At 41.5% G+C, this 25,367-nt stretch overlaps 1 long non-coding RNA gene across 1 annotated transcript; it reads right to left on the bottom strand.

Moving 5' to 3' along the window:
• Nucleotides 1-4,627: 4,627 nt before the first annotated feature.
• On the bottom strand, nucleotides 4,628-25,296 carry LOC108715112. Its single transcript, XR_001935454.2, has 4 exons — nucleotides 24,808-25,296; nucleotides 20,814-20,840; nucleotides 9,108-9,223; nucleotides 4,628-5,082 (listed from the first exon to the last, which is right to left on the bottom strand). It is a non-coding gene; the product is annotated as an uncharacterized LOC108715112 (long non-coding RNA).
• Between the last annotated feature and the right edge of the window lie 71 nt (nucleotides 25,297-25,367).

Below are 25,367 nucleotides of genomic sequence, written 5' to 3'. Positions count from 1 at the left end.
AGACAAGTGGGACCACATCAAATCTCAAGAAGAAGACTGGAAACGTTATCATCTCGTTTAACTCTTTGCACCATTATGCTTATTTTTTATAAAATACGCAAAAAAAACCTGAAAATGCTGTAAATTAAATCCTTAGAAATAGTACTTTGTGATGTCATCAGTTATAATCAGTGTTTACTGATGTAATTTGCAGTCACATCATTCAATGAAACTTGTGTACATTTATAATGTACCCTCTGTTCTACAGAATGAGGATATTAGGATTTTGGAGTTCCATAACCTGTACAAAAGCAGTTGGCTTCAGCCATGTGCCTTTATATGATCATGGAACCTCTTAATGATGTATTATATCCTTATATTTTATCACTATTCTTCACTGTTACCTTATCCTGACTAACGGTAACCATACATGTACCAATTCATATGCTGATACACCCAGTGTATAGAAATAGATTTATTACAGCCTAATTTTGTCTCATCTGTCTGAAAACACAATAGCGACTTTAAGGTCATTAATTAAATGATTAGGACACACAACCCCGAGGTGCTGCACAAAGAGCATTCCTTGAGTGATAGGGTTCAGAAGATCAGTTCTCAGGATCTCCAACAGAGCAAGAGTCAGCTCTTTCCCTCCCCGCATACAGCTGCTTCTATCATTAGCACAAGTGCATCTGTCACACAGATTCATCCACCTGCGCTTAGCCTGGAAAATCTCCTAAACACGCACCATAGGGGGTTCACTGGTGATTGACATTATACACCAGAAAGTAAAAATATTACACGGTTTTAATTTCTTGTGAGCTTTAAGACTACTCAAAACAAATTCTGTTGTCGCTACCTTAGCCCTGGACTGATCCTGCCAAGATCTTCAGAGATGATATTTGGAGGTTGGGGGTCCTCCTCTAGACTTGTCCCTTCCATCTTCTACAAATGACTGATCTTTCCCAGCATTTCCCTCATTAATATGTCAGCACAATAGAACAACTGGTCCCCAAGAAGCGCAGCTCTCACTTACGAGACGCTCTATTCCCCACTTCTAAACAGAATATGTTCTATAATCCATCAGCCATTGCGGCCTACAGAACAAGCTCCACTCACCAAACGTACAGAAAGATTAGGATATAAATTCTTGTGCATGAGTAACCTTCATTCATCCTTCATACAGTGTATCTGAGGCTACACGTTGGTGATTTATTGAAATGCCAGCAGACTGCATAGAGATGCACGCAGATAGTTTTACATGGATGCACTTCTGCAAAGGCTATCGAAAGGAATTTAAAATCGCTCCCCCTTTGTCTGGGCTTGCTGCTGAATTTTGCCATTTATTGCAAACTCTGGGTGCCATAAGTTACTGGCCTTTGTGCACTTAATAGGAGTTTGAGACTTGCGGCCTTGGCTTCACCGGGAGCAGAAAATGTCCAACGCTCTGCTTAGGATTCATGCTGTAAGTTTCCTCCACAATCCCTATGACAAGACTGACTGACTGCCAGCTTGTAACATAAGCAAAGGATTTGCCATTTTCTGCTATGAAAAACAAGGAGAAGGTGATTTTGGACATTTTGACTGCTTATGTTGTCTACCTTAGAAAAGAAATGATCAAAATGTCCCTTGTGCCAGAAGCCTTTCAATACAAGGTTTCTTTACTTCGGTAGTGCTGTCAGGTCAATGGTGATAATAAAAACCCCTTTCCAATCTTCAATTACCACCCAAATAAATAGGAAGCATTGTGCTCACCACTGATACCAGCACTGTCCTACGTGGATATCTCTAGAACAGGGGGTCCCCAAACTTTTCTTGCCCGAAAGCCATATTGAAACGTAAAAAAAAGTCAGAGAGCAGCGCAAGCATGAGATTAGTTCATATTGGTGTCACATATGGGCTATGATTGGCTATTTGGTGGCCCCTATGTGGACTGGCAGCCTGCAGTACACCAAGTTTTTGTGCAACCAAAACTGCCTCCAAGCCAAGAATTTAAAAATAGGCACCTGCTTTGAGGCCACTGGGAGCAGCATCCAAAGAGTTGGAGAGCAACATGATGCCACTGGTTGGGGATCACTGTACTATTCTAAAACATACAACTTGAAATTGTACACAGACAGAGTCCGTACGTGGGACTGGGTGAGCGCTCTATCCAAAATCCCAACGTTCCACTCTGGTCACGTGGATAAGACAAACACTGTACTGAAGGCGCATACGTTGGATTCTTCTTTGGATGGAGTCACTGTGTGAATGAACTGTGTAAAAATGTTTTCCTTTATTGATCAAACTTGATTAAATCACAAAGTCCAGATGTACAGGGCAGGGGAGTGCATGGCTCAACGCGTTTCGTGACTACAAGGTCACTTCATCAGAAGCCAAGTGCGCCCCCTGCCCTGTACATCTGGACTTTGTGATTTTAATCAAGTTTGATCAATAAAGGAAGATATTTTACACAGTTCTTTCACATAGCGACTCCATCCAAAGAAGAATCCGACGTATGCGCCTTCAGTACAGTGCTATTCTAAAACATAAAAGCTGAAACAGGTGCAAATGAGGATAGGACCCAAATCTAAAGGTGGCTATAGATGCAAAGATCCGCTCGTTTGGCGACATCGCCAAATGAGCGGATCTTTCCCCGATATGCCATTAACAAGCATGGCTATATCAGGGGTAATCTGAACGTTCGGCCGTATGCCGGAACGATCCGATTACGATTTGCAATGGGCTCCGGCGGGACCGGTCGGGTCAAAATCAAACCTGTCCAATCGACCAAACGGCCGATCTCCACCGGACAAAAGATGTCGGCACTCACCACACACAATCCAAAAATCGTACGAATCCTCAATTCGTACGATAGGATCTGTGCGTCTATGGCCATCTTAAGAGAAAGCAAGTTAATTAGCATCATGGGGGGGGGAGCTAGCATTACCCTGTATGCAAATAGTTCTTGCTAATAGTTCTTGGCCCCTCTCTGCATCAAAGTGACAGATTGATCATTTCAAATCTCCTGTTTAATGCATGGAACAATAATCTCTATATAGCAAGTTCCTTCTATACACTGTGCTCTCAAGCAAAATTAATCAGATGACATCATCAGGAAAATGGGGTCAACTGTGAGACTGAATGGGAGTAAATTATCCAAGAGTAACTCTTTAAAGTCAAGGGGAAAGGATTTGTCGGTCAATCTGCCTACCAATCATCTCTCAGCTTGTCTGTCTGCCTTCTGACCTTCAGGAAAAGGATATCCTCCTCATACCACACATTGAAAGCACATTTATAAACTGCTTGAAGCAATGAAAAAAAAAAAGAATGAAAGACTAAGAAACCCCACACTGGAATATTTGGAAAGGATTCTGCGGCTGTCATTGAGGCTAACCGAAAATATGAGGCAATCTCCTCGGCTCCTCTCTAGGGGCATGAATTATACGTGAGGCTCCGGGCTCTGAACTCCACTATTAGTGACTCCAGAGCACATTTGTTCTGCAGAAAAGAATGTGGCCTGTGGCAAACAGGCAGAATTAACTCTTGTTGTGCAGGGGCTGAGCTCAAGGGACATTGACCGAGAATCTTAAAAGCATCAGTGGGAGGCACATGGCTTAACCCTATAAGTCACAAGAATAAAAATACAAGGGTGTTAGCTCCCTAGATTTTACTGTTCCTATGTGCATTATGTGCAATTACCGTATATACTCGAGTATAAGCCGAGTTTTTTAGCACACAAAATATGCTGAAAAACTCTACCTCGGCTTTTACTCGGGTCAAGTGGAAAAACGGTCTCGGAGAATTTTCTCCAAGAATGGTCGCCGGCATCCGAAAACGAGACGCTGGCACCTCCAATGGGAGCAGTAACCCTGAATTTTTGATTGAAACTTACCAGAAGCTGCTGCATTTCTCACCCTAGGCTTATACTCAAGTCAATAAGCTTTCCCAGTTTTTGGAGGTAAAATTAGGTACCTCAGCTTATACTCAGGATGGCTTATACTCGAGTATATACGGTATTAGAAACTGGAGCTTTATGCCAACCACCACCCTTGTACTTAATCGTAGGTGTTTATCCACCTTACGCATTTTGTACCCTCCGGTATTTAATCATAGTTGGGTCATATGGGGTAAGTATTTACTAATTTTTAATGTTAAAATGCTAATTGAATAAATTTTTTACTTTTTATGAATTATGACTCACGGGACATACATCAAGAAAGGACACCCATGTGGCCGCCCATAGGCCTCCCAAAAATTAGCCCCTTTATGGCATATGGAAGTTGTGCCCAGTGTGTGATATTCACTGACAAAGAGCTGAAATATTGGCCTCCAACTCTGGGGGTGCACTGTGGACTCTAAATATCTCTCTGTTCGTGTCACCCAATAGCTAATAAACTGAATTGTTTCTGGTACATGTATGGCACCAAGGGAGACGAAAGGACCAAATAAACAAAAAAAAATTACCTTAAAAGATGGAAAAAAGCCCAAGCAATAGTGCTCATCTCTAGTTCTGTTCCAAACACAAACTAGAGAAACGGCTACAACATTTAGACCTCTTAGAAAAGGTTCTATCACTTATTCACAGAAGCAGTTGCAATATTTAGATGTTTCATCAGTCACCACAATGATAGGAATGATTGTGGACTCATTAGCAGATGCAATTAGGAAATGGAAGCTGCCTTATTTATTCAATTAGGGAAGCAAGAGAGATCAGCTAGCTAGTTAGCCATGCAAAACCCTTCACTAGAAATGACAGTCATTCAATGCTGCGTCCAACCGGCGTGTGAAACTCAGTGACAGAAATGTTCTAATAAGGTCCACTGGGAGCAACATCTCATTCCGGACTGGTGGCTACTTACGTATTGATGTCTGTTGGTAGAAATTTGCAAGTGCTCTACCAGGTCTGAAGCTTCAAGTCTCACCCAAAAGTATGAGATTAAGCGTCTAGCAGTGTTCCATCCTCATCTACAAAGAAACCCTTCATAGTGGAAGCCAGGCAGATATTTATTGGGCAGGTTTCTAACCTGGAATCCATATGCAATAGTCTGTAATGAAGAGGTCATTTAGGATGTATGCTGGGTCATTCTCTTGTAATATAGCATTTCAGAACAGCAGCTTTACCTGAAAGGAAGACATGTATCAATGATAGAAGAGTATTTTATGCAGATAGGAAGAAAAACAAAATAACATCAGGGAGCATAGAACTAGCTTGGCTAGGGCGTTGTACTACACACGGCTGCAGACTTAAGGTGGCCATAGATGCAAAGATCCGCTCGTTTGGCGACGTTGCCAAACGAGCGGATCTTTCCCCAATATGCCATTAACAGGCATGGCTATATCGGGGGTAATCTGACTGTTCGGCCGTATGGCCGAACGATCAGATTACGATGTGCCGTGAGCTCCGGCGGGATCGGTCGGGTCAAAATCAAACCTGACCGATCGACCAAACGACCGATCTCCGCCGGGCGAAAGATGTCGGCACACGCCACACACGATCCGAAAATCGTACGAATCCTCGATTCGTACGATCGGATCTGTGTGTCTATGGCCACCTTAAGTTATACAGGGAACTCTGAGTATCACTCATGTATTATAAGGAATAATGTACCCCCTACTGTAAATGATAAGGATATTAGAAGTCACTGAGGGGTTGTTCTGTGACCATATAAAGTCACAAGGCTGCAGGCTGAGTTATACAGGGAACTCTGAGTATCACTCATGTATTATAAGGGATAATGTACCCCCTACTGTAAATGATAAGGATATTAGAAGTCACTGAGGGGTTCTGTGACCATATAAAGTCACAAGGCTGCAGGCTGAGTTATACAGGGAACTCTGAGTATCACTCATGTATATAGGGATAACGTACCCCCTACTGTAAATGATAAGGATATTAGAAGTCACTGAGGGGTTCTGTGACCATATAAAAGCACAAGGCCACAGGCTGAGTTATACAGGGAACTCTGAGTATCACTCATGTATTATAAGGGATAATGTACCCCCTACTGTAAATGATAAGGATATTAGAAGTCACTGAGGGGTTCTGTGACCATATAAAGTCACAAGGCTGCAGGCTGAGTTATACAGGGAACTCTGAGTATCACTCATGTATTATAAGGGATAACGTACCCCCTACTGTAAATGATAAGGATATTAGAAGTCACTGAGGGGTTCTGTGACCATATAAAAGCACAAGGCCACAGGCTGAGTTATACAGGGAACTCTGAGTATCACTCATGTATTATAAGGGTTAAAGTACCCCCTACTGTAAATGATAAGGATATTAGAAGTCACTGAGGGGTTCTGTGACCATATAAAGGCACAAAGCTGCAGGCTGAGTTATACAGGGAACTCTGAGTATCACTCATGTATTATAAGGGATAAAGTACCCCCTACTGTAAATGATAAGGATATTAGAAGTCACTGAGGGGTTCTGTGACCATATAAAGGCACAAAGCTGCAGGCTGAGTTATACAGGGAACTCTGAGTATCACTCATGTATTATAAGGGATAATGTACCCCCTACTGTAAATGATAAGGATATTAGAAGGCACTGAGGAGTTCTGGGACCATATAAAGGCACAAGGCTGCAGGCTGAGTTATACAGGGAACTCTGAGTATCACTCATGTATTATAAGGGATAATGTACCCCCTACTGTAAATGATAAGGATATTAGAAGGCACTGAGGAGTTCTGGGACCATATAAAGGCACAAGGCTGCAGGCTTAGGAACTCTGGGGCAAATGTGACTTATTTATTTATATTATTTAAAAATACTGCTATGTATATTCACATTTCCCCTAAATATGTATATTCTTATATTTAATTGAACTTGACCCGCCCTCTCCAATTATGTCAGATCGAATCCTTCGACTTCTGGCCCCCCTCTTGTTGGTGTGATGAGGAACACCAGGAAGGCAGCGTCCAGCCTGTCTGAGAGACAATGGCTGCTTAGGCACAGTTAAAACCTCCATAGAAAGCAAAACTATAAAGAAACAAAAAATACATAAAGAATTATACATTAACCTCAGACAAACACAGAGAGAACATTTAAAATGGAGCATCTGCCTAATTGCAGTTGAATCTGAACCCCAGAACTGCTCCTCCCTGTGTGAATTCAGAATAAATATTCCTCCCAGGGCCGGCACAGTGGATATTAAAGTAGATACCAGCATGGGAGCCCAGTGCAGACACAAACCGCATCAATCTCAGTGCGGGATTATCTGACGTATCATGCGGAGTCAATTCTCTGTGGGGGAAGCCGCGGGTTTTGTTTTAGCACAAGAAATGTGTGTTTTATTTCACAGAGTCTGGAAATGATTTCAGGCTGGTGATTACCCTGCCAAGAGAAGGGTGTGAAAATGTTCAAGTCAGGACAGATGCCAAGTAGACACTGAAGTTATGGCGGAGAGATCTGTTATTTTTATCAGTTGCACTGTGGCGGCGCCAGGAGCACGCGGCTAATAGTGTGGCTTTATAAACCCCCAAGATGCTTGCCAATAACTGTGTCAGGGACACCTAACTCACTTTCATGCTGCTGCTATGCACTACTTCTCCCAGCATCCCAGCAACTTCTCCCAACCATTTTATATCTCAAATTATTATTGGATTGGTTGAAGCCAGATCTTTTAAAGCTTTTGGACCTTACATTTAAGCAGTAGGAGATACAGTACATTATCGATGATCTACATAGCTCGGCCTGCAGCCTTGTGCCTTTATATGGTCACAGAACAACCCCTCAGTGACTTCTAATATCCTTATTATTTACAGTAGGGGGTACATTATCCCTTATAATACATGAGTGATACTCAGAGTTCCCTGTATAACTCAGCCTGCAGCCTTGTGCCTTTATATGGTCACAGAACAACCCCTCAGTGACTTCTAATATCCTTATCATTTACAGTAGGGGGTACATTATCCCTTATAATACATGAGTGATACTCAGAGTTCCCTGTATAACTCAGCCTGCAGCCTTGTGCCTTTATATGGTCACAGAACAACCCCTCAGTGACTAATAATATCCTTATCATTTACAGTAGGGGGTACATTATCCCTTATAATACATGAGTAATACTCAGAGTTCCCTGTATAACTCAGCCTGCAGCCTTGTGCCTTTATATGGTCACAGAACCCCTCAGTGACTTCTAATATCCTTATCATTTACAGTAGGGGGTACATTATCCCTTATAATACATGAGTAATACTCAGAGTTCCCTGTATAACTCAGCCTGCAGCCTTGTGTCTTTATATGGTCACAGAATCCCTCAGTGACTTCTAATATCCTTATCATTTACAGTAGGGGGTACATTATCCCTTATAATACATGAGTAATACTCAGAGTTCCCTGTATAACTCAGCCTGCAGCCTTGTGCCTTTATATGGTCACAGAACCCCTCAGTGACTTCTAATATCCTTATCATTTACAGTAGGGGGTACATTATCCCTTATAATACATGAGTAATACTCAGAGTTCCCTGTATAACTCAGCCTGCAGCCTTGTGTCTTTATATGGTCACAGAATCCCTCAGTGACTTCTAATATCCTTATCATTTACAGTAGGGGGTACATTATCCCTTATAATACATGAGTAATACTCAGAGTTCCCTGTATAACTCAGCCTGCAGCCTTGTGTCTTTATATGGTCACAGAATCCCTCAGTGACTTCTAATATCCTTATCATTTACAGTAGGGGGTACATTATCCCTTATAATACATGAGTGATACTCAGAGTTCCCTGTATAATTCAGCCTGCAGCCTTGTGCCTTTATATGGTCACAGAACCCCTCAGTGACTTCTAATATCCTTATCATTTACAGTAGGGGGTACATTATCCCTTATAATACATGAGTAATACTCAGAGTTCCCTGTATAACTCAGCCTGCAGCCTTGTGTCTTTATATGGTCACAGAATCCCTCAGTGACTTCTAATATCCTTATCATTTACAGTAGGGGTATAGACTATCCCATTTCTTATCATAGTCAGTCTGTATCTAATTCTACATCTAATCATTAGGATATAGAAGATAAATGCCCACCTGTTACAATGTGGTCAGTGAAGTCTACAATTATATTATTATACTGATTTAAACCGATTATATGTAATTGTTCTGAAACATGAGAGTTCTAAGTCAAGGGGAGCATCTTACCCAGTGAATCCGTTGTCTGCAAGTGCTTTTTCCACAAGCTGGAAGTGCCTATAAAGTCGATAACTTAAAACTCGTCTCCCAAATGAAACCACAATGTCCTTTATACACGTGGAATTCTGTGAGAAGGGGGCAAAACATATCCATTAAATTGACACAAATTATGGGATATTATTGTGACATTAAAAGTAATAAACACGGGTATTAGCATGTATCCTAACCTATCCTAACCCTCGATCTGGTTTTAACAACTAGGGTTGCTGAATGCAAAATGGAAGCCAGTTTCCACTTGCTCTTCGATATCCTCTGGTAACTTAGGAACAGAAGTGATACAATTAAACTTATCTGCAGGTATGGGCTGGTGTGTGGGGAGGGGGGAACAGGACACTTTGGGATTCATGTTGATGCAGTTGGGGAGGGTTCAGAGGCCCTAGTGGTTTAAAGCCAACTGCGGGGTGAATAGTTCCCCTTTAACAGCTACTGTATACAGAACAAAAAACAGCAAATACATTTTTACCTGGGCCAATAAAAAGCTGCATACTTGGTGCATCCAGATGATGGGGTAGACGGCTCATTGGTTTATGTATGGAACAATCCATGTTTGAAAATTCCTTTGGATTAGCACTGTTTCAGCACATTAATGTGGCCTTCTTCTGACATCCCATCTTGGTCAGAGGCCAACTGACCAGACCATTCTGCACTGGGCGAGTGTGCTGGTGCAGGTCATTTGATGCAGTCAACATAGAATTACTGATTTGGGCTTTATTTTTACAGATTGACCAATTGAGACGCAGTGGTGGGACTGAATCGCTATGCACTTTGACAAAATCAATATAAAAGCAAGTTTTACACTAAATACCAGTGTGTTGGGAGTTTCCTTAAATGAGAAGGATCTAGGGGTTTTTATAGATAACAAGTTGTCTAATTCTGGGCAGTGTCATTCTGTGGCTACTAAAGCAAATAAAGTGCCATAAAAAGGGCATTAACTCAAGGGATGAAAACATAATTCTGCCTCTTTATAGGTCCCTGGTGAGGCCTCATCTGGAGTATGGGGGCAGTTTTGGACTCCAGTCCTTAAGAGGGATATAAATGAGCTGGAGAGAGTGCAGAGACTAAGTGCAACCAAACTGGTTAGAGGGAGGGAAGAGTTAAATTATGAGGGGAGACTGTCAAGGTTGGGGTTGTTTTCTCTGGAAAAAAGGCGCTTGCGAGGGGACATGATTACACTTTACAAGTACATTAGAGGACATTATAGACAAATAGCAGGGGACCTTTTTACCCATAAAGAGGATCACCGTACCAGAGGCCTCCCCTTTAGACTAGAAGAAAAGAACTTTCATTTGAAGCAACGTAGGGGGTTCTTCACAGTCAGGACAGTGAGGTTGTGGAATGCACTGCCGGGTGATGTTGTGATGCTGATTCAGTTAATGACTATAAGAGGGACTTGGATGATTTTTTGGACAGACATAATATCAAAGGCTATTGTGATACTAAACTCTATAGTTAGTATAGGTATGGGTATATAAAATTTATGTAAAAGTAGGGAGGGGTGTGTGTATGGATGCTGGGTTTTATTTGGAGGGGTTGAGCTTGATGGACTTTTAGTTGATTAGTAATTAATACAGATAATTACTACAAGGCAGGACAGAAACCAGTGCAATTAGCACAAGAATTTAATAATCAGCCCTGTAGCATCAGCTTATATTACAGACCAACCTCATTTTCTGCTGGATAATTAGTGACGAGCCCTAAGCTTAGCTTCTCAACAGCCAATCAGAGCCCACTGAGCATGTGAGTGTCACAGACACTTTCCAAGATGGTGACCCCCTGTGACAAGTTTGAAGTCCTGGATCATTGCTGCTATTGACAAGCTGAAACTTTAGCCTCGTGCAATAAGTTCAGTATATAAAATATGTCATTTTTAGGTTTTAGTTTTCCCTTAAAGGGATACTGTCATGGGAAAAAAAAATTGTTTCAAAATGAATCCGTTAATAGTGCTGCTCCAGCAGAATTCTGCACTGAAATCCATTTTTCAAAAGAGCAAACAGATTTTTTTATATTCAATTTTGAAATCTAGACATATTGTCAATTTCCCAGCTGCCCCAAGTCATGTGACTTATGCTCTGATAAACCTCAATCACTCTTTACTGCTGTACTGCAAGTTGGAGTGATATCACCCCCTCCCTTTCCCCCCCAACAGCCAAACAAAAGAACAATGGGAAGGTAACCAGATAATAGCTCCCTAACACAAGATAACAGCTGCCTGGTAGATCTAAGAACAGCACTCAATAGTAAAAACCCATGTCCCACTGAGACACATTCAGTTACATTGAGAAGGAAAAACAGCAGCCTGCCAGAAAGCATTTCTCTCCTTAAGTGCAGGTACACGTCACATGACCAGGGGACAAAATGTCTAGCCCCATGTCAGATTTCAAAATTGAATATAAAAAAATCTGTTTGCTCTTTTGAGAAATAGATTTCAACGCAGAATTCTGCTGGAGCAGCACTATTAACTGATGTGTTTTGAAACATGTTTTCCGATGACAGGATCCCTTTAAGCTAGAGACCCTGCTTTGAATCCCAGTAACATTATCAGTTGGGCAGGTGGTTGGTTTGGGCCCATACACAGACCAGCAAGTAACTAATTTAGGTTGGAGGTGATGGCAGCTATTAGAGTACCAGGACAAACAAGGGCAAATGAGCAATCATAAGTGCACCTAAGTTGAGAGGTAGCGTGCCCATCTGACCATGAGAGAAGGATAGAGATAAATATTTGCTTTTTCTCCTCTTTAAAATTGAAAGATCCCTGTGCAGGAAAGCAACATGTTGTTTTGGAATACAAGTGTACTTCGATGATCTTTCGAATGATTGATGATAGTGCGAGGCAGCGGGTCTGCTGTGGTACAAGGGTGGATTCATTATCTGCAGCCGGGGATGAAGCTCATTGTGTTGGAAGCAAAAGCCACAGGCGCTAGTGAGATACCAGAGACGATGCAGCAGGCAATTACTTATTCTCTGGGTCATATTCTGTTTATGAATTATGTTGTCTTGATTAGACATCAACATTTACCACAGATTAAAAATTAAATCAGTGCCGCACGGAGGCTCAGAGCAGTTTCTCGTTACATGAATATTTTACGGCGCAGCTCCACTCTTTTTATGGTGTTGCGCACAGCAGAAATTAAAGCTGCATTCGGCTCTGTGGCCTGCCAAGCAATTAACCCCTCTGCCAGTCTTCAATTAACCTCAATGGGGAGCGTGTGCTTTAGCAGAAACCTCTGCGGCTCGGAGGAGTCCCCCTGCCCTCTCCCTGCTGTACATTGCAACCCCTGAATTGGAACGGAATGGGGGGTCAGGGCAGTTACAAGATAAAAAATTGCCGGCCCTAGGAAAGCCTGCAACACAGTTAAGAAGGTTTTTTAGAATTGAGGCTCCCTATTTATACAGTATTTTTTTTTATTTTTATTAATCTTGAGAGTCTTGGATGGGACATATGATGGAAGTCTCTAACAGCAACCTGTTTTGCCCTCTGACTGCCAAGCTAGAAATTGCTCAAAATCTACTGGTGTGATATTGCTCTAAGGTTCCAGGTTGCTCAAGTCAGACTGGAGATGTAGGGGATTTGAGATGCCTGCAAGTAAATGTCTTAAGCAGTGATCCCCAACCAGTAGCTCGTGAGCAACATGTTGCTCTCCAACCCCTTGGATGTTGCTCTCAGTGTCCTCAATGCAGGTGATTATTTTTGAATTCCAGTCTTGGAAATAAGTTTTAATTGCATAAAACCAAAGTATAATGCCAAAAAGAGCCTCCTGTAGGCTACCAGCCCACATAGGGGCTACCAATCAAAACCCTTATTTGTTACCCTAAGGGACTTTTTCATGTTTATGTTGCGCCCCAAATCTTTTTGCATTTGAATGTGGCTCACGGGTAAAAAAGGTTGGGGAACCCTGGTCTTAGGGATGTAAGACACACATGCTTATGGCTGGTTCTATTCTAGTGTTGAGTCTTGATTATTATGTAGCCTACCAGTGTCGGACTGGTTCACAGGGATACCAGGAAAATTCCCAGTGAGCCCAGGTGACAGTGGCCCTCATGCTGTTAAACTTTTGGCCTATTTCATGGCCATTCCATATTTCTATGAGAACAAAGAAGCTAAATAGATGGAATAATAGATTATAGTATGTAAAGAAAAGAGACTAGGAGAATAGAGGTTGAGTGAAGAGAGGAAGAAAATACAGTAGTTCTGAGAGTGGGCCCTGGTCTAAAAGCTTTTGGTGGGCTCCTGGTCTAAGATTTTTTGGTGGGCCCCTGGTGTCCCAGTCCGACACTGTAGCCTACCCTTGGGCCTATATAACCTTTCACCTTTTTTATATTGTTATCTATGATGTTAAACAGATATATTTTCATACATCGCACATGAGGAAAGGACGCTGTAAGCTGACCCAATACCTTCCCAAGTAACTCTGACCTTTGGGACTTTTTTGTGCGGACGTTCTACACAGGGGGAGCTTCCAGGAGGACGATGCATAGATATACTTTTTAAACAACCATTGCCACGTGAGTGCATTTTAATCTTTTATTTTAAAAAATAAAGAGGCAATTTTACACTATTTGCTGCTGCGTGTCATTCTACAGCGTATTCAGGAGAAGTGCTTCATGATCCTTTACATGCAAGTTGATATTTTACGTTTGTGAGTATCCACCTAAACAAGTCTTTTTAAGGAAAGTTTTTTAACCTTTTGGTGGTGGGTAATACCGAATGAGGGTAACACTTATAAGGTGGAGATAATTGTTTTTATTGCACACAAGAGGTGGCAACATTGTAAAACAATATTACCCTATATTTTGTTTTGTCTGTCTCCTGTGCCTTTGGCGTTGGCTTTCATTTTTAGTGATTTTATTTGGACTTGAAGGGATACTTGAAGTAGGAGCCGGCTGGGATTTGTGGACACAATTGGACCTTGGGACTGTTGTTTTTTCTAGGGTATTTTCATATAGAGCAATCATTTTCATAAGGTGCAGCTTCTTGCAAAATGTAACAGCTAAAATGCGGAACCTAATAACTCATACCATTTATAAATAAATTAGGCAAAGGGTTTTTAAGTAGCTTAGAAGTTAAGTCTGGCCAGGTACAAACTTTCTGCCCAGATACCAAGTTATCCTTAGTATTATGCCGCAAATGCCTTAAGCAATCAAAGTAAATGCTTTTGATATGATATATGTGATAAATGTATTTGTAACTGTCAGCTGGGACAGAATTCTCTCCAAGCTACTGAATACTTCTGTATTCTGTGCTTGAATAAACTTCCTTCTCTGTCTGAAACTTTGAAAGGTTGTTGGCTACAATCATTGGGATAGACTATCAGTGTGGTCTCAGACTCAACACTAGACTAGTGATGCATTATGATACCCAATGATGGGTCCTTGAACATCAGCAGTAATCTCACCAGGGGTTTATCCAACAGACACACTCACACCTTCCCTTGTGCACCCCAGTAAAACTTGCAAGACCCTTCCCCAAATCAACCTCAGCCCAGGCCATAATGTGGAACTCACTTTAGCTGTGTGGCCCTGGCCTTATAGTAAGCTTTCTCATGCAGTCGGTCAGTTGCAACTATTAGAAAGAAATATATTTCATGAAAGCAAACAGATATCTCTGGCGGAATCCAGGGAATTCAAAGATTTCTATTTCAGCAGATAGAGGGACAAAGACAATCATGGTGGACTCACTGAAGAGCAGTATGCACACCCACAGCCGCCATCAGAAATCGCAGAGCCCCATACAACAAAATGTTATGGGTCCCTGGGCTCCACCCCAGATCCCTCCTACCCACAGTAAGGGTAAGGACACACGGGCAGATTCGTGTTGCGAAGTTTTCACTTTGGGCGACATCGGAAAATGAACCGCTGCGAGTGCCATTCCATTGGCCATTTTTCATTATAGCCGGCGGGAAGAATGGGGAAGGCAGTTCGGGCAGATTGTCGTCTCGAAGAAGAGGCGATTTGTTGCCAGGGCGACTAATCTCCCCCAATCTGTCTGTGTGTCCTTACCCTTAAAAGGCCACACAGACACGAGCGCTAACAGTAAAAGGACTATAAAGCCTGCCACCACATCAAGGTAGACTCTTTAAGCAGGTACCTACTCTAACCTAAATTGTACTATGTTTTAAAATTTGCCTGCATTTCTAATGCCCAAAAAGTCATTTGGTTTAATCAATTGGTCAGAATAAAAAGAATCTACTAGTGGCCGGGCCCCCTACACAATTAAAAAAAACATTGGTGGCCAGCCCCTGCCCCCCTACAAGTTAAACAAAAATCATTGGTGGGCAACCACCCCCCGACCACCTTTACTGGGGGAAAAGGTGGCAACCCTACTTCCACATATTAAAAAAACATTGGTGGCCCAGGGATTGGATGGGTCAAATTTGAACTTCCCATCCAGCCTATCCAATCCCCATGCAGCTTTCCCGGAACATAGACTTCAGTGACCAATCGGCAGTAAAGAAAAGCTACTAACATGAAGATGATGCCGGTGTTAGCTCCTGCCCTCCTTTCCGAAGTTTGTAGCTCTCTGACAGCGGGGGGGGGGGGGTGACTGAACAAATGCGGCACGGCAGGTCCCCCTAAGCCACAAAAACCCATGGAGACAGGACAATTGTCCCCCCTGTACCCCCTGATGGCGGTCCTGTGCACACCACACACAGGGCATTGCTAGGCTGGCAGTCTAGTTGCTCAAAATCGAAACCACCGTTTTATTTAAAGTTATGTTTATATATTCTTTGGCACAGTGCATAGGAACCTTCATACCCCTAAGAACAGAGAGTTTGATGTAATGCACAGTTTTCAATGTAACTTTTACACTGTCAAATGAGATATGACTTGTTCCTTGGCTGCTCTTCAAATAAAAAGAATTATATATTTTTTTTTTAAAAAAAACTAAACAAAACTAGTAACTTTTGTCTTTATATGGAACTCAAACAGATCCATCAGAAAAATAAAGATTCTAGCCAAAAAGGTCAAATGAAGATCCCAGTTGGCCTATGAATAGGGACCTGGATGACCTTGCCATTCTATATGGACGGTTGCCCAATCACTGAAACAAATCTCTAAAACACAAAATAGACCGGTGAATATAGAATTCTAGAAAATACGTTTGTTCCCTTTAAGATGAATTACTCAATGGGCATAAAACATCCTGAAAAGGCAGAAAATTGAATTCAGAGGGAAAAACACCTCCTGGCGTGAAGGCTGCCCGCTGATTCTTGGCACGGATGAAAAGACGAACAATCTTTTTGCAACTGGGCTCTTCTTCCAAAGAGCTGGATTTACCCTCTGAATCCTCCATTCACAAAATGAAACAAGTAATTCCCCAGCTGAGCGCAGTCCTGCCAATGTTTCTCCAAGGTGGACACTTTTCAGAGGGCCTGGTAAGACGCCTGACCAGCGCGAGCAGCATCTACAGCGAAGGCTGGAGCTCTCTCCTCATTACTGGCACAGCCTTCTATTATTTCTGGCTCCAGTTCAAGCGGCTGGAGGCCGAGAGCAGCAGAAGCCAATTTCCTTCATCCCTGCCTCACACGTGCACAGTTAACCCCTCTGCTGAGAAGAACGGCAGGTTTTTAAATATTTTTACAAGTCTTATTTTCTTGCCCAATCCCACTCCAACCCACCTCATTTGATGATGTCATTTATGATGTCATAGATGAGTGGTCTCTACAGTTGTACATTACTGGATAGGGAGACGTCTTATTATTATTTTGGACCGCAACCTGCCAATTTCTAGGATGTTGATACAAGCTCAAGCCCACCAGTGCACCAATAGAGTCAACATGTAAAATTAGAAAGGACCATAGCACAGGTATGGGTGGGAGCGGTTATCCAGAAAATTGCGAATTTCGGAAAGGCCGTCCCATAGACTCCATTAAAATCAAATAATCCATTTTTTTTTTAAATGATTTCTTTTTTTTCTGTGTAATAATAAAACAGAAACTTGTACTTGATCCAAACTAAGAGATAATTAATCCTTATTGGAAGCAAACCCAGCCTATTGGCTGTATTTCATGTTTACATGATTTTCTAGTAGACTTAAAGGGCATGTAAAGGCAAAAAAATAAAATCCCGTTTTTACTTTCTTTAATGAAAAAGAAACCTATCACCAATATACTTTAATTAAAAAACGTGTACCGTTTTTATAAGAAACCTGACTGTATGCAGTGAAATTCTCCCTTCATTTACTGTTGTGGATAGGAATTTTCAGACGGTCCCTAACTGCTGAGCAGGGAAACTATCATACTTGTGAACAGCAGGGGGAGCCCCCGCCTTACTTCCCAGCCATGCAGAACTCAAGCAGCTTTGTTGATGACGATCCCTAAGCAGCCCAGACCACACTGAGCATGTGCACAGTCTTAGTCTTGCAAATATGTTTAACAGTTACAAGATGGTGACCCCCTGTAGCCAACTTTGAAAGCATAAATTATTTGTTTGATTAGGCTTGTGGTGCAGTAAGTTCATGTTTATATTAAGTATACAAAATACAGAATTTCTAGCCTTATTCTATTTAAGACTTTACATGCCCTTTAAGGTATAAATATCCAAAATATAGAAAGATCCATTATCCAAAAAACTCCAGGTCCCAAACATTTTGGATAATAGGTCCTATACCTATACAATGTTGTAGAAGAAATAAAAGTGTCTGGGCTAATAGAAACCCACAACAGCCACAAAGGCACATTAGGAGGCCGGTGCTGAGAATATATTATCAATTAGGGTCAATTCCATAGACCAGACTTGTCCCTCCAAGGGATTTTTACGTTACACTTCCTTCCAAAAGGCATTACGGATTTCAATGTATGATGTCAACATTTTAAAGTTGATAACATTAATTTTTAATGAAATTGTTTGAGGATTTAACTGCAAATGGTCAACAAACACAAAGGGTTGCACAACCAAACACCCAGGCTGTCCAGATTCTTTCATTCACGTCGTGTTCTGACACTTGCCAATGGTTTAATATACAGGTATAGGATCTATTATCCAGAATGCTTGGGACCTGGGATTTTCCAGATCAGGGATTCTTCCATAATTTGTAGGGATGCACCGAATCCACTATTTGGGTTTCGGCCAAATCTCAGAATCCTTTGTGAAAGATTCTGCCGAATACCTAACTGAATCCTGAGTTGCATAAAGTGGAAAAAGAATGTTTTACTTCCTTATTTTGAGATGAAAAGTCACGATTACCCTTCCCACACTTAATTTACATATGCAAATTAGGATTCGGTTCGGCCACACACAAGAATTCGACCGAATCTGAATACTCCTGAAAAAGGCCAAATGCTGGCTGAATCCCGAACCGAATATTGGATTTGGTGCATCCCTACTAATTTGGATCTCCAAACCATAATCCTGCTAAAAATAATTTTAATTTTAAATAAACCTAGTAGGGTTGTTTAGCCACCAATATGGATTCATGCAGCTGAGTGTGAATGAAGTATGGGACCCGATATCCAGAATGCTCAGGACCTGGGGCCTTCCGGATAACAGATCTTTCTGTAATTTCTGTAATTCTTCATACTTTAAGTAAACCCAATAGGCTGGTTTGGCTTCCAATAAGAATTAATTATAACTTAGTTTGGATCAAGTACAAGTTACTGTTTTATTACTACAGATAAAAAGAAAATACTTTTTTTAAAATTTGGATTATTTGAATAAAATGGAGTCTATGGCCGAAGGCCTTTCTGTAATTCCTATAATCCTATAATTGTTAAAAAGAGGAAAAAGGAAATCACTTTTAAAATTTAGAATTATTTGCATTTAAAAAGCAAAGACGTGGCCTTCCCGTAATTCGGAGCTTCTGGATAACAGGTTTCCGGATAACAAATCCTATACCTGTATGAAGAAAAGGAAGCAGGATAACGGTGTTAGTGCTTTAATAGTGAAAAGAATTGGGCGTCTGCGACATTTCGCCGGCGGCAAATTTTTGGTAACTCAATCCGAACCACATAGAATTGAATAAAAATGTGCATATGCGAAGCTTGGTATTTCCTTCCAACAGGTGTGAGGGCTTGGATTTGGTTCAGTGTTCGGCCAGATCTGTACCCTAAGATTCAAAGATTTGATGAAACCCTGAAAAAGCAGGGTTACTATTCACATCATAAATGTTTGTCATATTGCAAGGCCCAAAGAACAAGCAACTCAAAACAAAATGAACTGGACGGAATTTTGATGACATTCCAAAATGAACCCCCAACACGCCATGGATATAGATGGTCAGCAATCTGAAATCAGTCTGCCTGTCTTACAGATCTGAACATTTATGGGCAACTTAAGTCAACTGGATGGGGAATCTTATGCAGAAAAGACAACACTGCGCTCTGTCAGAGTCACAGGAAAGGTTTAAAGGACAAGGAAACCCATCATCACACGATTGCAGTATATAAGAAGATACCCATTGCTGAATTAGATTGCTAGCTCATTTTTTAATTATATCACTTATATCAGTCACTGCTCGTCTGTTCAATTTTCAATGTGTCGGCTAAGTCCTGGCCGCCATCTTTGTCTTTCCTGTGTCATCATTATGGAGGACTTCTCTGCCCTGTGCATGCTCAATTATTGGCCTGTCCGCTGACCCTTGTAATGCGAGAGTACTGTTCACAGTAGACCAAGCGCACTTTGAAAAAAATTTTGCGAGCATGCACCTTTTGGAAATTATATCTACTGCACATGCTCATAGTCTTGGTCTTCTAAATGTGGTGTATTGTGGGATTTTCCTTTTTTATTTAGTCAGCAGTTTTATGAGAACTGCAGATCGGCTACATGTAAATGAACTGAAAGCTGAGTGAATTAAGGTCACCATTACAGAGGGATTCTGTCATGATTTTTATGATGTAGTTTTTATTTCTAAATTACACTGTTGACACTGCAAATAATTCACTCTACAATATAAAATTTCATTCCTGAACCAACAAATGTATATATTTTTTTAGTTGTAATATTGGTGTGTAGGTGCATCTCAGGTCATTTTGCCTGGTCATGTGCTTTCAGAAAGAGCCAGCACTTTAGGATGGAACTGCTTTCTGGCAGGCTGTTGTTTCTCCTACTCAATGTAACTGAATGTGTCTCAGTGGGACCTGGATTTTACTATTGAGTGCTGTTCTTAGATCTACCAGGCAGCTGTTATCTTGTGTTAAGCTGGCCATAGATGTAAAGATTTTTAAAAGATCGATTCCCACTAACTTCAAGATAATTTGATGGATTGGTCAGATTGCATTGAAATCGATTGTTCACCAATGAAAGATCTTTGCGTCTATGGGGACCTTTAGGGTTACCTTCCTATTGTTCTGTTGTTAGACTGCTGGCAGGAAAGGGAGAGGGATGATATCACTCCAACTTGCAGTACAGCAGTAAAGAGTGACTGAAGTTTATCAGAGCACAAGTCACATGACTGGGGGACAGCTGGGAAACTGACAATTTGTCTAGCTCCATGTCAGATTTCAAAATTAAATATAAAAAAAACTGTTTGCTCTTTTGAGAAATGGATTGATTTCAGTGCAGAATTCTGCTGGAGCAGCACTATAACTGATGCTTTTTGAAAAAAAACATTTTTCCCATTAGAGTATGCCATTACATGGACCAGATTTTACTTTTAAACTTTCCTGGTCCTTTAAGTGAAATTTAAATTCATACCTTGAACCAGCTGAGCGTTGCACTTACCTTCCTTGTGTTCCATGCAGATTCCACCTGTGGAACAGAGGGCAGGTCACTATTAGAATGTACCAATTTCTACAATAGATCATTTATATTCTCATAGAATCCGGTGCCAGTATTAAAATGGAAGCAAGTCTAGTGATGTTTGGAGTTGCAGTTCAGACCCATCACTGGCTAAAATTAAGATGCCTTCCAGTGTTGCAGAGTACAATAGCAAAACAAGCAGATTAAGTGAACTCTAACACGTAGCAGGCTGTCTTCAGCTAAAGGCTCTATGAGGGCTGATTTATACAGCCGATCCAGCTATAGAACAATGTAGGTGCCTCCAGGTGTCATAACCCTTTAATTATTGAAGAGATAGGGCACCTACATTGTTTAATACAACAGACGTGCTTGATGCTGATAGGCCCACCATATATGCCTTGACATTTCTTAAAGGACCAGTAACATCAAAACATTTTTTTTACAAATTTGTTGATTGAAAAAAAAAAGACAAATTAAACTTTAAAATTGCAAAAACCTTTATTAAGAAACAACTTACCGAAACTCTGCTTGCGCTCCTTTTCAGAAAAGGCAACAGGGTGACAATCCATCATGTGGCGCTCAAATTCTCCTCCCTGGCTATCTCTTATAAGGAAGGCAGGGAGGAGAAATCGAGCGCCACACGATGGATCGGCAAGGATCGCTTTCTGAAGAGGAGCGCAAGTGGCGTTCAGGTAAGCTATTTCTTAATAAAGACTTTGCGATTTTAAAGTTTAATTTGTCTTGTTTTTTTTTCATTGTATACTAACAAATTTTTTTAAAAAACTATTTTGATGCCACTCAGGGCCGCCATCAGGGGGGGACAGGGGGGACAAGCGTACCGGGCCCGGGCATGAAGGGGGGCCCGGCAGCGCTGCATTTTTTTGAAAATCCGGGCCCCCCTTACGAGCGCCCGAGCCGTACGTCTTGCCTCTTCAGTGCCGAATGCGGAAGTGCCGAAAAGCCGAAGCCGATGCGACGAAAAGACCCGAAGTCACGGAAAAAGCCGAAGTCCCGAAGTCACGAAGCGCCGAAAAGACCCGAAGTCACGAAAACAGCCGAAGCCGAAGTCCTGAAGCAGCGCAAAGACCCAAAGTCACGAAAACAGCCGAAGCCGAAGTCCTGAAGCGGTGAAAAGACCCGAAGTCACGAAAGGAGGCGAAGTTGAAGTACTGAAGCCATGAGTTCAATTCTACTGAACACCAGTTTGTGTTTTTTTTTTTTTTAATCCCCTGGCCACCAATGTATTATTTTAATATTCTATAGGCCCCTGCCACCAATCTTTTTTTTAAAACTTTTGTTTTTGGGGCCCCAATTTTTTTTTTAACTCGTAAGGGGCCCCTTGCCACCATTGTTTTTTTTTGGGTTTTTTTTTAAAAAAAAAAATAATTTTCTTTTTGGTGGCCCCAAATTTTTTTAACTTGTAAGGGGGCCCCTGCCACCAGTTTTTTTTTTTTTTCAAAAAAAAATTATTTTTTTTTTAAAATTTTTTTGGGGCCCCAATTTGTTTTTAACTTATAAGGGGGCCCCTGCCGCCAATGTTTTTTTTTTTTTTTCAAAAAAAAATTAATTTTTTTTCAATTTTTTTTTGGGGCCCCAATTTGTTTTTAACTTAGAAGGGGGCCCCTGCCACCAATGTTTGTTTATTTTTTAGTTTTTTTAAATTTTTGTTTGTTGGGGCCCCAAGTTTTTTTTAACAGGGGGCCCCTGCCACCAATGTTTTTAAAAAAAAAAAAATTTTAATTTTTTTTTTTTGGGGCCCCAATTTTTTTTATAAGGGGGGCCCTGACCATCAATAGCTTTTTACAACTTGTGTGGGGGGGGGGGTTACTTTTTTAGCGCTGATGTCTGTGTGGTCTTTTAACTGCGATGTGGGCGGGATATGGGGCGGAGCTTGGTCGTCAGTGTGGGCGGGGCCCAGGGGGCCCCAAAAATTTTGTTGTACGGGGCCCCGTGATTTCTAATGGCGGCCCTGATGCCACTGGTCCTCTTAACTCGTATTTCAAAACTGGGTCTTTTAAGGCCCATAAGGCTGATCCAAACACGGCACAGTAAGATTATATGTTTTATGGGACCTGCCACTAGGGTTGCCACCTTTTATAAAAAAAATTACCGGCTGCTGGGGGGCGGGGCCTCAAAGGTGCGGGACATGACATCAAAAGGGGCGGGGCCACAACACGGACGCTAGAAGAGGCAAAAGAAAAGGTAAATTGCATGGGATTAGGGGCGATTGGGGGCAGGCCGAGGGCTCCTTTTGATCGTATTACAAATTTACATTGCCGGTAAATTTGTAATACCGGCCCCGGCCTTGGCAGGTATTTTACCCGCTAGGCCGGTAAAATACCGGCCGGGTGGCAACCGTAGTTGCCACCTTTTCTGGAAAAAAATACCGGCCTTCCTATATATTTATCTTTTTTCCCTATTAATAACATTGGGATCAGCCACCATTTTTACTGACCAGGCCGGTTAAATACCGGCCAGGTGGCAACACTACCTGCCACCCATGAATGCTTTTTTAGTAGCCTAAAAGGGATCATTCATCTGTGAGAATTATTTCGCTTTCCAATTTAGAATTTTAGCAGCCATCTGGTTGCTAGGGTCCAAATGACCTCAGCAACCACAGAGTGGTTTGAATGAGAGACTTGTATATTAAGAGTAGAGCACCTGATTAGAAGGAGAAGTAAAAAAAAAAAAAAAAAGTAACAATACAGTAACAGTTTAGCCGCACATAGCAATAGTTTTCTTGGAAAGCTGGAAATCGTCAGAAGAGGAAGGCAAAAAATGAAGACACTATATAAAAAAAATTCTTAGAATTGGCCACTGTAACATATTAAACATTAGCATAAAGGTGAACTACCCCTTAAGGACAGTAACAGACGGGAAGATTTGTCATCCGTAATTTTTTAGACGCGGCTGCGGTCAACAGATATCCTGAAAATGCCTCTCCATTGCTGGTAATAGGAATCGCTGGCCGTTTGTCCAACTGATCACTAAATCACTCGAAGTTTCCTCTGGAGGCATCATTGGGCATACCACCAGCGATTTCAATTACCGGCAATGGAGAGGCATATTCGGGAGATTTGTAGCTCACAGCCACGTCTAAGGGAAGAGACAGACGAGAAGATTCGGGGAGATTTAGTCGCCCATTTTCAAATCACCTCTTCTTCGGGCGACTAATCTCCCAGAATCTTCTCGTCTGTGTCTGCTCTAAAAAGTCGCGGCCAACAAATCTTCCCTTGTGCCACTGTCATAAAATGTAGTTGTCCAGATTAGGGAAAGGCCCCTTATCTGAAAAACTTCAGCTCCCAAGCATTACAGAGAATAGATCCCATACTTGTATGTTCATGTAGAACAAAAGAGGCTAAATCTCTTGATAATTCTCTTTATCTTTATCATTGTCTATTTAATACGGCTTGTGAGTGAGACAAAGGGGGGAATTCACAAAAGTGTCGGTAAAAAAAGTAACCCAGAAGTGGCGGTCGACAAATTTGTAAAATGTCGTACGAACGGCAAATTCACAAAGGCAGATGTTACCATCTCTGAATGTCTCGTAAGTCTGACAATTTTCTAAAATGTCGTATATCTTTTCATCGTACAAACGACATTTACCAAGACTTTTTAAACGACAATTTGTCTGACATTTTCATTTTGGAGAGCCTAAAGTGTCTGAAAAATTGTCGGTAAAAAAAATGAGTTTACGAGTAATTCATAAAAATGGTGGGAAAAGTGGCGCCGAAAAAACCACGCCCACTTTTAACGACACTAATTCAAAAGTGTCGCACATGTCGGAAAATTGGCGGAGAAATGCTCTGTGAATTTGTCGGCTGTTGCTACAACACTTTCTACGACATTTTAAAGACATTTTTTCGTTCCCAACACTTTTGTGAATTCCCCCCATAGAATAAAAGACAATGACAGCCCTCGCAGGATTTGCTCCTGATTGAATAGGTTTAGCGGCCAGAGCAGAGAATTCACTTACGATTCTATCGCACTCCGTAACGCGCACTTCATAGCAGTAGGCCAGGAGGAGATCGATCAGCCCCAGGTAGGCGTTGTTGTGTTTTCTTATCAAGCAAATGTGTCTTGTTTGTGAATTTTCTCAGCTGCTCCTTCTGTTTCTCGCTGAAGGAAACTGTAATAATTGAAACGCAGTTCATTTGGTGCCCACTGTGCCAATTTCTGCCATTTTACAGAGAACAGGGAAGAAACAAAATAAGAAGGCTCCACCGGGAGCTCAAAACACCGTTGTGTCGAGAAGTGCTGAACTTTTTGGAAAAAAAACTATTTGCTTCTCCTTTAACCCCAAGTCTGCTGGCACACTCTGACTGTGTTGCCTGTAGGTTGTCAGTATATACACAGCACAGGCCAAAGAAAAATTAGGGGTGAGCACAATTTTCTTTTATATATAAGAATAGCCTAATGATCTGTGGACAACATTCTAACAAACAGTCTAATAAGTGCACTCACTCATAGAAGATACAGTTATGGGATCTGTTATCTGGAAACCAGTCATTCAGAAATTATGGAAAGGTCTCCATT

Source organism: Xenopus laevis, chromosome 4S (assembly GCF_017654675.1).
Source record: "Xenopus laevis strain J_2021 chromosome 4S, Xenopus_laevis_v10.1, whole genome shotgun sequence".
NCBI classification, from domain to species: Eukaryota; Metazoa; Chordata; class Amphibia; order Anura; family Pipidae; genus Xenopus; species Xenopus laevis.
The sequence above is the reverse complement of the archived record's forward strand: the minus strand, read 5'-3'. Positions and strand labels throughout refer to the sequence as shown.